Here is a 12,365-nt window from a genome sequence, read left to right on the forward strand (position 1 = left end):
GCTTATAAAATAATTTGTTTCTTTGATAAACCCAAACCAGGGGCATTTTCTTTTTTATATATATATAAAAAAAAAAAGAGTAGTTTGAACTACGTTAGGACCTGATCCTCCATTTTGGGGTACGTAGGTAGTCTGGCTAGACCAGATTCGGTCCAAATCCTTAGAACCTTAGATATTCAGCCTTTTTGAACCTAAGCCTACCTAAAAGTCCTCCTGATGTACTTAGGCCCAGGTTTGTAAAAAAAAAAAAAAAAAAAAAAAAAAAGAAAAAAAGAAAAGAAAAGAATGATGGAGTCTTAAATCCGCTAAGCTGAAAACCTGAAAGGGCAGTTTAGGCAAAAATCAGGGTATTGAGCCTGCTGGATGGAAAATCTGCAAGGGCAGACAGTCCAGGCAAAAATTAAGGCATGCGGTCCGCTAAATCGAAAACCCAAAAGGGCGATTTGGTCACGGCAAGACTTCATGAAGGACAGAGCTATCTGAAAGCAAGTTAATAAGTGCCATCAGAGCTTCTTTGGTTACTCTTTGAGTCAGGAGATTGAAACTAAGTAATCTGAAGGGATAATAACCATGATGGAGATCTTGAAAAGAGGTTGAAACATCTTTAAACATGGTATTTTAAAAAAAAAAAAAAAAACTCTAAAGAGTGGTGGACTTTAACCATTTTTAAAAAAAAAATGTTTATCAATTTAAGAAGCAGATTCATTCTCTTTTAAAGTCTTGTTTAAAACTCGTCAAAGTCTTTGGTCATTGTCTGTCAAACTCAGTTTGTTGTCGAATCAAAGTCAATTTCCAGAGTCCTGTTTAGTCAGTATTCTTCCCAAAGCCGGGGTGATAAAGACTTAGAGACTCAGAGAAGTAGAAAATTTGCAGTTCATGTGGATAATGTAAAGCAGAGCAGTGTTCAGAGATCGACAAGCTTTTAGCTCAGTTCCGGTATCAGCAGATGGCAGAGATGAGAAAATTTTGAGCATAACAAGTTTCTGGTGCCTATGAAAAACCTTGTAAACCCAGGTGTTTATCAGAAAAAATTTGTTGTAATCTCAAATGTTCAGCCTTTGGCCCATTCTTTTTTTTGTTGCTCTCTAATGAATTTTTTCATGGAAGTAATCATACTAGGGGCATCTTTTATGACTTATGTCATAAAAGATGTCAAGTAATCATTGAGATTTGAAATAAATTTTTGTATAAAATAGAGACTAGAGAAGTTCGAACACTCTTTATATTGAGCTTCTTAGTCAGGGTATTTTCCTTTGGAGTTGAATTTCTTTGAAAAATCTTTATCCCAGTGGAGTCTAGAATTCACTCCAGAGATTTTTAAATTTCAGTAAAATGCTTTGCGTTTTAAAAAAAAAAAAAAAAAAAAAAAAAGGTTTGACCTTCAAAAATTCTTTCAAGATACTCGAATTTTGAAAGATTTTTAATAAAGATAGAAATTAGCAGATTCCGTGTTTCATGATCTGGTCTTTCTTCTTTTGTTCTGAGGAGTTTCTTAATAAAGATAGAGGTTACCAGAATATGTGTTACATGGTCTGGTCTTTTCTTTAAAGTGTTTTGAAGAGTGTTTTAATAGAATAAGAAATCATCGGATTTAGTGTTGCACTATCTGGTGGTTCCTTTAACCTGTTTTCAAAGATGTTTTACAAGGAAAAATTACCGAACTCGTGTTACACGGCTTGGTCTTTTTAAAGGTTTTAATTGTGGAAAATTTCTGATCCTGTGTTACAAGGATTGATCTTTTCTTCCTTCTCCCGGGTATTTAGGACCCTGATGATTAGTATTGTAATGTTAAGTAGTGACTTACCTAATCATCGTTCCGCAATGTGCAGCTTCCTAACGTGTTAGGAGTCATGTATATCTGCGAAGAGGTTTGTAGGGGACTGTTTAGCAGGACCTACGAATTTGGGTTTATGTGGAACTGTTTAGCAGAACCGCATGATCCGGAGTGATTCGCTACCTTGAAAGAGAGGAGTCAGAATTACTCGGATAGTTAAACAGATTTATTTTCATCAATGATCTGTATAACTATCGCTAGGCTTGAGACTCAGTCTCGCCTCGGGTATTTAGTACCCAGATGATTAGTAATGTAATGTCAAGTGGTAACTTACCTAATCATCGTTCCGCAATGTGCAGCTTCCTAACGTGTTAGGAGTCATGTGTATCTGCGAAGAGGTTTGTAGGGGACTGTTTAGCAGGACCTACGAATTTGGATTTACGTGGAACTGTTTAGCAGAACCGCGTGATCCGGAGTGATTCGCTACCTTGAAAGAGAGGAGTCAGAGTTACTCGGTAGTTACACAGATTTATTTTCAGCAATGATCTGTATAACTATCGCTAGGCTTGAGACTTAGTCTCGCCTCGGGTATTAGAAGTTTGAGTTTAGCTCGAATATTCGATTACCCTAGTAATTGGTCGAGTCTTTGACTGATCGGCATGATTTAAAAAAAAAAAATTTTTTTTTGAGTGTTTGATTTTGAACTTGTTTTGGACGAGTTTTGATAGCCTATTTTTGCAGGTTTCTAAAAAAAAAAAAAAAAAAAAAAAAAAAAAAAAAAACTCTTTGAGTGTTTCGAATTATACTTGTCTTGGACAAATTGCAATGTGGTTTCTAAAAAATTAAAAAAGAAAATGGAAGCTCTTTGAGTGATTAAAGTGATTAACTTGTTTCTTTGGTTGGTGCTCTTGGAGCAATTGTTATATTTACTTTGGCTTAGCCTGATATATAAAAAAAAAAGAAAAAGAAAAAATGTTTGTGTTTTTGTAATCGTTCGTTCGTTTTTTATTAATTAGTCGAGTCATGAGTATTAGGGAGAGACTATCTCTTTGAGATGTCTTAGTTGCCGAGTTAAGAGTCGGTGAGAGACTATCTCCCTATTGTTAGTAGAGTTTTATCTTTGTGAATATCGTTTTAAAACTGAAAACCCAAAAATTTGCTTTGTTTTGGTTTCGGGTCAGTCAAAATGTGTCGTCTGTTCAGCTTTGCCATTCGCGTGTTACACACGCTCTGCCAAAGAGGGGCATCTGTAGACACCCCATTTTGACCGGACCCAAGTTCGCTATGCTTGGGAGAAACCCCATCCGATCATTTCCGCCATGTTTCGCATTTTTCCGTTTAGTATTGAGAGGTTGAGAGAGATTATTCATAAGAATCCAAGCAAGGGAGAATTTGGACCCGTTTGGTGGGCCCGCATTGAACATTTGTTTAAAATTCGAATCAACCGAGGGCCCACATTGTGGGGCCCACGTTGTGGGGCCCGCGTTGTGGGGCCCACATTGTGGGGCCTCAGTAGGGCCTCTTGTGAGGCCTCTTATGAAGAACAATAATGATGGATTCTCCACTAAAGAAACATGATGGGCCCTCCACTAAGAACAATAATGATGGATTCTCCACTAAGAAACATGATGGGCCCTCCACTAAGAAGAATGATGATGGATTCTCCACTAAGAAACATGATGGGCCCTCCACTAAGAAGAATGATGATGGATTCTCCACTAAGAAACATGATGGGCCCTCCACTAAGAAGAATGATGATGGATTCTCCACTAAGAGGGACAACATGATGAGCTCTCCACCAACACATCTCTCTCTCTCTCTTTCTCTCCCTATATATATCTTCCTTCCCATCCATAAAAAAAAGAGGAGAAAAAGGAGAGATTTATCTTCCATTATCTTTTTCTCTTCCATTATCTCTTCCAATCACTCCCTCCAATCCCTTTCCCTATATTCTTCTTCCATTATCTCTCCCAATCACCTCCCAATCCTTCCCTCTAAGAGAAAGTGAAAAACGGCGGAACGGATCGGCGGCAACATTTTTTTTTGGGGGTTTTCTTTGCTAATTGAAAGGGTAAGACAAAGCGTATATCCGAGGATTACTTACCCTAGAGACAAGGAGAGCTAGCAAGGTTGGTATTCCAAAACCCTCTTTCATATATCTTAAACTAGAAGCATGCTAGGATAGAATTTGTGATTTATTTTTATTTTTTCTTATTGTTATTCAAAATATGTTTTTTTCAATCTCTGAATGTTTTGCACATTAAGAAGTGTAGAAATCTGGAATTTCGAAGAATTTTGACTTCGTTTTGACCGTAATTTGACCTTTTGAACTTTACCCTCAAAGGGGTAAAATTCTAAAGATTGAATTTAAGAAGATGTCAACATAGATCCAAAATCAATGAAAATTTAAACATAATATAATTGTAAGATTTTGAATTAGTACGAATTTCTTTATGAATTCTTGATTTGATTTAAAGGGTTTAAAAATTCATTTAACTCTAGGGGTATTTTTGGAAAAAACCAATTTTCAAAAACTCTATAATGTTTTCAAAAGTGAAATTTGGATGAGATGCAAATTAAATCTAATCTAATCTCCCGTGAATTTTTCAAGATTTTTGGTTTCTGTTGGATATTTGTTTATGATTTTTTACGTAAAATCATGCATGCTGTATTAAATCTGATAAAAATAGTAAATTGCAATGAAAACTTCTGAAAATATTTGTTTGATAATTACTACTGGAATTACATGTTTTCATAAAGTTTAAACTGATTTGGATTTGATTTACTATGTGTTTCTTTGTTAATTCATAATCTGGATGGATATTTGTAAAATCGTAAATTAATAGTAAATCATTTTTAAAATTTATGAAACTTTTACAGTAATCCTTTCTTATTGTAATAAACATACTATAGAAATTTCATATTGTTTTGAATTGATTTGCTATACGTTACTGTGTTAATTCACAATCTGGACAGAAACTTTCAACATTGAAAAACTAATAGCAAACCATATTTAAAATCTATGAAATTTTTATTATAATCTTATATAATTAAGGAGAAGTTACTGTAAAAATTTCATCTTGTTCTGAAAATATTTGTTATATGTTGATGTGTAAATCTACAATCTGAATTGAAACCTTTTAAAATCCTTGAGTAAATTGAATTAAAATCAAATTGTTTTAAAAATTTCCAGATCATAATATTCCATCACATATTCAATCATTAAATTATCAAAATAGAAACCTTAGGAATCACTGATTTCCTTTGTAAAATCCTGGTGCTGTGATTAGTTTGTATGCTTTATTTTCTCATCACATTTACTCAAACTTAATCTAACAAAACCTGAAGGCATCATAGATTGCGCGAACTTATTGCACACACTTACATCACTTTCATCTAAACCCCTGCATCTCACATGCACACACATCCTATTTTAGGAACCCGGAGTGTTATCTAGCATGGTTGACTGGGATTTCATCACCTGGTGCCTCTGTGCTAGAGAAGCATTCCACCCTTAGCCTAGTACCTTTATGGTACGTAAACGGATCTCTTGTTCACGTACTGATACGCCGGACACTGGTACAGTATATCGAACATGGATTCGCGCTAAGGGAACTCTTGGCCTTACCCCTAGATTAACCCACACATGCATGTAGTATACGAACACATGTGCATCACGTGTGTGAGCCTAGTTTAGGATATCCTACCCATTTGTGTCTAGATTAGGCCGTAGTCCATCTTCCAATGGCTACGATCGGTCCTAGGTACACAAACAAAGTCATGAGTCGAGATCCTCTCTCCACTCCGCTAGATTATGGTTAGGGTTGATGCCTTCAGGTAACACTGATAAAATGTGCGAAGATTAAAAAACTTTTCCTTTGGGGTTAGGATGTAAATCCCATTCATTTCCAAAGATCTCATAGGATTAGTCATTCATGATCCATCCGTTGAAAGCAATCTTATGCTATCTCATCTCATCTTGATCACAGATTTTCAATCTTATATTATCTGATTTGACTCGTGTTTTCATCTCTTTTAGAGAGTCTTTGACTCATTTATCCTTTAGTTGGTGTTAGTAGAGTCTTTGACTCATGTTTCTTTTCCTTTAGAGAGTCTTTGACTCATTTAGCCTTTAGTTGGTGTTAGTAGAGTCTTTGACTCGTGTTTCTTTTCCTTTAGAGAGTCTTTGACTCATATATCCTTTAGTTAGTGTTAGTGGAGTCTTTGACTCGTATTTTCATCTCTTTTAGAGAGTCTTTGACTCATTTATCCTTTAGTTGGTATTAGTGGAGTCTTTGACTCGTATTTCTTTTCCTTTAGAGAGTCTTTGACTCATATATCCTTTAGTTGGTGTTAGTGGAGTCTTTGACTCGTATTTTCATCTCTTTTAGAGAGTCTTTGACTCATTTATCCTTTAGTTGGTGTTAGTGGAGTCTTTGACTCGTATTTCTTTTCCTTTAGAAAGTCTTTGACTCATATATCCTTTAGTTGGTGTTAGTGGAGTCTTTGACTCGTGTTTTTTATCTCTTTTAGAGAGTCTTTACTCATTAATCCTTTAGTTAATGTTAGTGGAGTCTTTGACTCGTGTTTCTTTTCCTTTAGAGAGTCTTTGACTCATTTATCTTTTAGTTGGTGTCATTGGAGTCTTTGACTCGTGTTTCCGTTTTTAGAGAGTCTTTGACTCATCTGTTTCATTTGCAGTATTATTAGAGAGTCTTTGACTTCGTTATCTCATTTCAGTGTTATCAGTTGCTCTTATTAGAGAGTCTTTGACTCGTTTATCCTTTAGTCGCTTTTATTAGAGAGTCTTTGACTCATTTATTCTCCAGTTACTGTCATTAGAGAGTCTTTGACTCATTTGCTCTTATAATAGTATTATTAGAGCATAGTTGATTTGCCGTAAGTGTTTGATAGGTAGAGAGTTCGTTTCGAACTACGTTGGCTTGATCCTCTTCCACGAGGTACGTAGTGCAGCTTGGGATCCACATCCCAAGTCCAGCCAAACCTTTAAAAATAAAAATTTTAAATTTTTCAAAGTTACAAAAATATTCAAACCATTTTCAAAAAGATCTTCCTCTAGAGTTAGGAGTATGTCCTAGCTGTTTAGGTTGTGTTCTAGAGTTAGGAGTTTGTCTTGATTTGTATTGATATGGTATGTCCTGTCGTGTGAGTGTCCCTAGAGTTAGGAGGCCTCGAGTCGATCGGTTAGACATTTAGTCGAACCGATGGCTAGACTAGGCATATAGTCAGCCCGTGGTTTTCATTAGGTTGCACAGCCTAGTTACACATAGGATTGTAGGAACCACCTGCATTAGCCTAAGGCTAATCAACTTGCATTAGTTAGGGCATATAGGGTGTCCTAAAATCCACAATTCACTGGAATTTTAATAATCATACAAGAAGCTTTAATAACTGGTTCGGTCTTTTAGATCGAGTCTAGGATAGAGGGCTAGATGTCTTAGGCATCATAATTTAGAATAGGGCATCGAACTACGTGGGCTCCGATTCTTCCCGAGGCCGGGATACGTAGTGCAGCTAGGATGGATGGCCATTCTGGTCCGAGTCCAGTCTTGCATTAGAGTTAGGCATGTCACCCATAACCTAGCTTTGCTTAGGTGACACATTTTCATTTTACGTGTTTATTTCTCCATTCTCAGGAAATGCATGCTTAGGTAGACGATTCCTGAGGATTGTTCCCATTTCACATGATTTTTACTCAAACTTCTTTGGAATTAATGAAAATGGCATAAGAGACCAAGTGCTTGCACTCGGGCGAATTGGGGGTGCTCTCAGACCTTCCCCATTCGTAACCAGGCACGAACCCATATATATTTCTGGTTATCCATTGCACAGAGGATTTGATTTTAGGGTTCCATGGCCTATCCATGGATGGCGACTCTGAGTTCTTTTTAGGTACATCTCGGTTTCGAGCCCTGGCTCCTGATCAGGATGTATCTCATTCGTTTTGTATCGCCACTCGTGCTATGCTGTGAGGGTGGCATCCGTTTCGAGAGTTCCTTGGCAGAGCTCTCCTTCACATTGTGGAGATCTTAGAGGATTGCTGTGGGGACCTCGCGTCCCTCGCCGCACTCGTCCTCTCCGGATCGGGGTCCACAGGGGCTAGCCTTATCTCATTTAGAGGATTCCCCTTTTAAGAGACTAGCTCAGTCTCACATTCCCCTGTTTGTCTCCCCTTTGATCTGAAAGACATACCATGTCGTATGGGTATTCTTTTATAGAATGTTAGAGAGTTCTTGATTCTTTTGTCCTTTTAAGAATTTTATTAGGGAGTCTTTGACTCATTCGTCCTTTTGTTAATATCATTGGAGAGTCTCTGACTCATTTGCGCTCTTTCTTTAGTTTCAGTGGCTGGGAGCTTCTCCTTAGTGTTATCTTCGTTCTTCTTTGCTTGAGTCTTGTCCAGTCTCATTAGAGCTTTGCCTTTTGGGTCTTAGATCATTTCGTCATCTTTGATAGTTAGCTTATTTGGTTTAGGGGTTTCCCCTGTTAGCCCTAGGGTTTAACCCTAGGGTGTTGCTTTGTATTTTCCCTTAGGTCTTTGACCAAAAGGATGAAATCAGAAATTAAAAATCTAAAAACACCAGAAATTTGAAATCCAAAAACATTTGAAAAACTTTAAAACCCAAAAACATTGAATATATTTAAAACTCAAAAACATTAGAAATTTAAAACATAAAAAAACATTTAAAAATCTTAAAAACAAAATCTAAAGTGTTGAGTGTTTTAGAAGTAGTAGTTAGGAGAGTTCGTTTCGAACTACGTTGGCTTGATCCTCTCTCACGAGGTACGTAGTGCAGCTTGGGATTTTTATCCCAAGTCCAGCCAAACCTTTAAAAATAAATTTGTCAAAGCTTCCAAAAATGCAAAAAAACTTCTTCAAAACTTTTTTCAAAGAGATCTTCCCCTAGAGTTAGGAGTCTGTCCTAGCCGTTTGGTTTGTTTTAGAGTTAGGAGTCTGTCTTGATTTGTTTGATATGGTGTGTCCTGTCGTGTGAGTGTCCCTAGAGTTAGGAGGCCTCGAGTCGATCGGTTAGACATTTAGTCGAACCGATGGCTAGACTAGGAAGCATATAGTCAACCCATGATTTTTCTTAGGTTGCACAGCCTAGTTATACATAAGATGTAGGAACCACCTGCATTAGCTTAAGGCTAACCAACTTGCATTAGTTAGGGTATATAGAGAGTCCTGAAAATTTACAATTCACTTGAATTTAAGCAATCGTACAAAAATATTTAAAAATCAGTCGAGTCTAGTGGATCGAGTCTATGATAGCGGTTCTAGATGGTTAGGCATTGTAGTTTAGAATAGGTCATCGAACTACGTTGACTCTGATTCTTCCCGAGGCCGGGATACATAGGGCAGCTGGGATGGACGGCCATCTTGGTCCGAGTCAGGTCGCATTAGAGTTAGGATTTGTTTTGTCCTGTCATATATATAGGATTGATTTGTGTTTTATGTTTTGATGTGTTTTCTTACTTTCTTGTACTGATACCATACCTTTAGCTGTAGCTTGTATGTGTATGTCCACCAGAACTTAGACACCCATTAGGCTTGTCACTTATAACCTAGCTATGCTTAGGTGACACATCTTTCATTTTATTTTATGTGTGCTTATTATCTTTATCCTCAGGATATGCATGCTTAGGTAGACGACTCCTGAGGATTGTTCCCATTTCACATGATTTTTACCCAAACTTCTTTGGAGTTAATAAAAATGGCATAAGAGACCAAGTGCTTGCACTCGGACGAATTGGGGGTGCTCTCAGACCTCCCCCATTCGTAACCAGGCACGAACCCATATATATTTCTGGTTATCCATTGCACAGAAGATTTGATTTTTGGGTTCCATGGCATATCCATGGATGGCGACTCTAAGTTTATTTTAGGTATGTCTCGGTTTCGAACCTTGGTTCCGGATCAAGACATATCTCTTTCTTTTCATATCGCTACTCGTGCTATGCTATGAGGGTGGCATCCGTTTCGAGAGTTCCTTGGCAGATCTCTCCTTCACACGTGGATGATCCAGAGGGTGGTAGGGACCCGTTCCCTCACCTCCGTCCTCGGATCGGGGTCCACAACGTGGCTGGAGGACATGTCATTTGGCCATCTTTTTGTGTAAGTTTATGATATAATTTTGGTTTTTAATTTTTTTTTTATCATATATTTACTAATCGTTTTCTTTATTTGTGTTTTTTTTTACTTTCTTTGCAGGTTAAAGAAGCACCGAGCAATTAAGTTACTTTTATGTTTGTAGTACCTTTTTGTAGTTATGGACTTGGATGTTATCTGTTTTTTGTAGTTATGGATGATGAGTGACATCATCATTGGGGACATGTTAAACTATAGATAATCTTCATGTGAAGAGTGGTTGGGGATATGCTAAACTCCTGTATCCGATTCCAAATTTTTTGTGTCGACGAGGTAGTAAAGGGATGATTTTGCTGCTGGTCATATTATTTTTGCTTAATGATTTTTATATCTTAAGTGTGCATAAATAAGGAGGTTGATATGAACAACTGATCAGGTAGCAAAGGGATAGGAATTGCATTCAGCATTGTTTATTCTTTACTTTCCTTTCTGATGTAATTTTTCTTTACTTTCCTTGATGATGTAACTTTTACCTTTAGGAATTCAGTGCAAATAAGAAGTTATCAAGTTGTGGATGGGTCATGAGTCGAGAGTTGAGAAGTTGTTGCTCACTTCCCCTACAGACACGAGATCGACGATGAGAAAGGTAGTTCCCATCTATTAGCATTAGTGTAAATTTGGGAATTTGGCATATATTTTAGTATGCCTTCATGTGTTTATTGTGTTTATGTTGAGTGTTCTTAAATTTCTCTTGCTTCTTAACATACTTACACTGTGTAGGTAGGGTGGGGAAATGTAGATTTTCTACTACCTTTTAGTAGAGTCTAGAGTGCTACAGAAGGTTTTATTCACAGATTGGATGAAAAGGTACCCTTTCTTTAATACTAGCTTATGCATATTTTAGTTGAGTTTTTGAACAACTGATCAGTCATTATACACTTGCTTATGGCCGTAATTTGTATGGATGATTTCAAATCTGTAAATGTTTAGCTTCTTGTATGCTTCTCTGTTGTATAGTTTTGGTGAATTTTAGGCTATTGAATGAGATAAAAGCTTTAGGTAGAAACCTGTTTGGGTGAACAAGTGAAATGATTTTCCACAAATTGAGTTAAATCCCATACAAAATTTAATAATATCATCAGTAATCATTTGTTTATTTCCATTGTTTCAAGTCTCTATGGTTGTTAATGATAAGTTGATAGCTTGGTGGCTGTTAATGATAAGTTGATAGCTTGTCTCTATGGTTGTTAATGGTTGTTAAATCCCATAACTCCACCCACCTTCCCACCACACCTCTCTTCCACCTTCAAGAATTTGATAGCCTTCCCCATCCTTTGGTAGTTTTGGTATGGATGCCAGATTGACATATTCTTTCTTTCGACACATTGAGGAGAGGCTCTTTTGCCCTCTCTTCTTTAAAAAAAACTAAAAAAACTCCCTCTCCTCCTCTCTCCTCTCTCCAAAAAATGAAAGAGCTCCCTCAATTCCTCTTCCCTCAAGGACAGCCCCTGGAACTGTATAACTTGAACACCATAGCTTCCACTCAATCCGCAACAACTAAATCCAGCTCCATACTAATATGAAAACTCCCATCCTCCATAGAATAAACACGTACCTGTATTTGATTCTGGTGTGACCTTTCAGGTCTAGGATCAACTGCCTGATCTTTCCTTGGTGGAGATGCAGAAAGGACTCCAAAGCAGTCTCTTAAAGGTCTCCGCCTGACCCCACGTGAGGCCCATAATTCTCCCCTCCTGTCACTAACCTAATCAGCACTCAGGGTCTGACTCGATTAGCCACCTCGTTCACCAATCAGGTTTAAAGTCTTTGATTCTTCCAATTGCATCACATCGCCCAGCATAATATAGTGGATATTAAGCTATCAGTTATCGATTGAGTCCTTCGAGGAAAGAATTTTGGGGATTATTGGTAGTGGAGGTTTTAGGAACTGGAGATTGACAGTTTCCGAGCAATCATCAGTTGCACACCATCTTTTATTACATAAAGAGCCTTTTGACCATCCCACAAAAAAAATGAGGGGCAATGGAGCAAAGGTCCTCCGTTTGCCTGAAGAAACTGAACAGTTTCGCTGAACATTGTTATCTGCTATTTGCTGAAAATTTAGTTAAAGAGCCATTCCATGGGCCATCCCCTTTAGTGTATTTATGCCAATTCTATGTGCTGAGTATTCCACTAAGCTTCGTCGACACAATATCGATTTTGCTCATGTTAGTTCAGTCATTACCTGACACTGCTAATATGTGCTCTCTGTATGACAGGAAGACTGGAAGAGGCATGAAGAAAATACCCAACATCATTCTAAGGAAAAGGTGCCAGCATAATACACAATACATTTATCAGGTAAATGCATCATTATATCCAAAGTCCTATTTAAACAAACGACAATGGTTTTCATCGCTGTTTGCCAACCATTTTAACAGGTCTTGGTTATTATTTTTTTATAAGCTCCACTCCAACATG

This window comes from Tasmannia lanceolata, unplaced genomic scaffold, assembly GCF_043159265.1.
Source record: "Tasmannia lanceolata isolate RefF3 unplaced genomic scaffold, GAP_Taslan_0.1 ptg000018l, whole genome shotgun sequence".
In the NCBI taxonomy this organism is placed as follows: Eukaryota; Viridiplantae; Streptophyta; class Magnoliopsida; order Canellales; family Winteraceae; genus Tasmannia; species Tasmannia lanceolata.